Source organism: Triticum urartu, chromosome 6A (genome assembly GCF_056163025.1).
Source record: "Triticum urartu cultivar PI428250 chromosome 6A, HENAU_Tu73, whole genome shotgun sequence".
Taxonomy (NCBI): Eukaryota; Viridiplantae; Streptophyta; class Magnoliopsida; order Poales; family Poaceae; genus Triticum; species Triticum urartu.
Genome location: NC_141878.1, coordinates 551,365,479 through 551,368,607, shown reverse-complemented (window position 1 = coordinate 551,368,607; position 3,129 = coordinate 551,365,479).

Here is a 3,129-nt window from a genome sequence, read left to right as displayed (position 1 = left end):
GTTATCAAGACTATTTTCGGGCGTAGTTGCCGGGGAGCATAGCTCTATTATTTGAGTCACTTGGGATTTATATCTGCTGGTCACTATGAAGAACTTGAAAGATGCAAAAACAAAAATTTATCCCTCAACTACGAGGGGAGGTAAGGAACTGCCATCTAGCTCTGCACTTGATTCGCCTTCTGTTTTGAGTAAGCTTGCGACACCTAAACCTGCTTCTGCTATTAATTCTGATATGTCGCATGTTATTGATGATGCCACTTCTGCTATGCATGATACTTATGATGAAAGTACTTCTATGCTTGATACTACTGTGCCACTTGGTGAATTTCTTGATGAACAACTTGCTAGGGCTAGAGAAAATGAAATTATTGAAACTGATAATTTTGATGAAAGTGATGATGAAGGCTCTCCCAATAAATATGAATTACCTGTTGTTCCTGAGGGTTATGTTATGGATGAAGAAGCTGCTAGAGCTATTTTAGCTTGCAATGATAGATATGATCTTAAGAAGTTATTAGCTAAATGGAAGCAGCAATCTCTTAATGCCAGAATGAAACCTGACCTTGCTTTTGCTACTTCACCTATCTGTGTTACTGATAAGGATTATGAATTCTCTTTTGATCCTGATATAATTACTTTGGTTGAGTCTGATCCTTTCTATGGCTATGAATCTGAAACTGTTGTGGCACATCTTACTAAATTAAATGATATAGCCACCCTGTTCACTAATGATGAGAGAACCCGCTACTATTATATCCTTAAAATATTTCTGTTCTCATTAAAGGGTGATGCTAAGATATGGTTCAACTCTCTTGATCCTGGTTGTGTACGTAGTCCCCAGGATATGATTTATTACTTCTCTGCTAAATATTTCCCTGCTCATAAGAAACAAGCTGCTTTAAGGGATATATATAATTTTGTGCAAATTGAAGAAGAGAGTCTCCCACAAGCTTGGGGGAGGCTTCTCCAATTACTTAATGCTTTGCTTGATCATCCTCTTAAGAAAAATGAAATACTTGATATCTTTTATAATGGACTAACTGATGCTTCCGAAGATTACCTGGATAGTTGTGCTAGTTCTGTTTTCAGGGAAAGAACACCGGATGAAGCTGAAATACTATTGAATAATATGTTGAGAAATGAAAATAATTGGACACTTCCTGAGCCAGCTCTCGAGCCAACTCCTGAGCCTATTCCTAAACTAACTCCGAAGAAGAGGGGTGTTCTATTTCTCAGTCCTGAAGATATGCAAGAGGCAAAGAAATCTATGAAAGAAAAAGGTATTAAAGCTGAAGATGTTAAGAATTTACCTCCTATTGAAGAAATACATGGTCTTAATCTACCGCCTGTTGAAGAAACATATGATCTTAATCCATTACCTATTGAAGAACCTCATGGTCTTGATAACCCGACACAGGTAGTAAAGGTAAATTCTCTCTATAGATATGATAGAGCTGAAATCCCTCCTACTAAAATTGCTAGCCAATGTTTGGATGAGTTTGATAACTTTATGGTTAAGCAAGAAAATTTCAATGCTTATTTTGGTAGAGAATTAAAACAAAATGCTTATATGATTGAATACTTGGGTGATTATATGGCTAATGTTAAAGGTGAACTTAAACTCATTAATAAACATGCTTCTATGGTTACCACTCAAGTAGAACATGTACTTAAGGCTCAAAATGATTTGCTCAATGAAATGAACAATAAGAATAATGACTATGCTGTTAGAGTGGCTACTAGAACTGGCAAAATGACTCAGGAACCTTTGTATCCTAAAGGCCACACTAAGAGAACTGAGCAAGATTCTCAGAGAAATAATATAGATGCACCTAGTCCTTCTAAAAGGAAGAAAAAGAAAAATGATAGGACTTTGCATGCTTCTAGTGAACCTATTGCTGAACCACCTGAGAATCCAAATGATATTTCTATTTCTGATGCTAAAATGCAATCTAGTAATGAACATGAACCTAGTGATAATGTTAATGATGATGTTCATGTTGATGCTCAACCTAGCAATGATAATGAAGTAGAAATTGAACCTGCTGTTGATCTTCATAACCCACAATCAAAGAATCAACGTTATGATAAGAGAGACTTTGTTGCTAGGAAACATGTAAAGAAAGGGAGCCATGGGTTCAGAAACCCATGCCTTTTCCTCCCAAACCATCCAAGAAAAAGGATGATGAGGATTTTGAGTGCTTTGCTGAAATGATTATACCTATCTTTTTGCGTATGCGATTAACTGATATGCTCAAAATGAATCCTTATGTTAAGTACATGAAAGAAATTGTTACTAATAAAAGAAAGATACCGGAAGCTGAAATTTCCACCATGCTTGCTAATTATAATTTTAAGGGTGGAATACCTAAGAAACTAGGAGATCCAGGAGTACCCACTATACCATGCTCCATTAAAAGAAATTATGTTAAAACTGCTTTATGTGATCTTGGAGCCGGTGTTAGTGTTATGCCTCTCTCTTTATATCATAGACTTGACTTGAATAAGTTGACACCTACTGAAATATCTTTGCAAATGGCCGATAAATCAACTGCTATACCTGTCGGTATTTGTGAGTATGTGCCTGTTGTAGTTGCAAACGTTACTATTTTAACGGACTTTGTTATTTTTGATATTCCCGAGGATGATAGTATGTCTATTATTCTTCGAAGACCCTTTTTGAACACTGCAGGGGCAGTTATTGATTGCAACAAAGGCAATGTCACTTTTCATGTTAATGGTAATGAGCATATGGTACACTTTCCGAGGAAACAACCTCAAGTCCACAGTATCAATTCTATTGGAAAATTTCCATCGATTATATTTGGAGGTTTTGAATTTCCTCTACCTACTGTCAAGGAGAAATATGATATTCTTATTATTGGGGATGTGCATATCCCCGTTGTAGTAACATAGTGTTATTCGAAATTTCTCCGGTTCCATGTTATTCGGAATGAGTTTGTTAACAAGACTTGATCAACCTTGTTAGTGGATTCCTTTTGATGAGCATGAGATGGATGAAACTAGAAGGCACAACCTTCTGTACCCTCCTTTTACTTTCTGTTATTTAGTTGAAATAAAGTAAAAATAGTATTTCCTGTCTGTTTTCTGAATTATCCATGCAATATA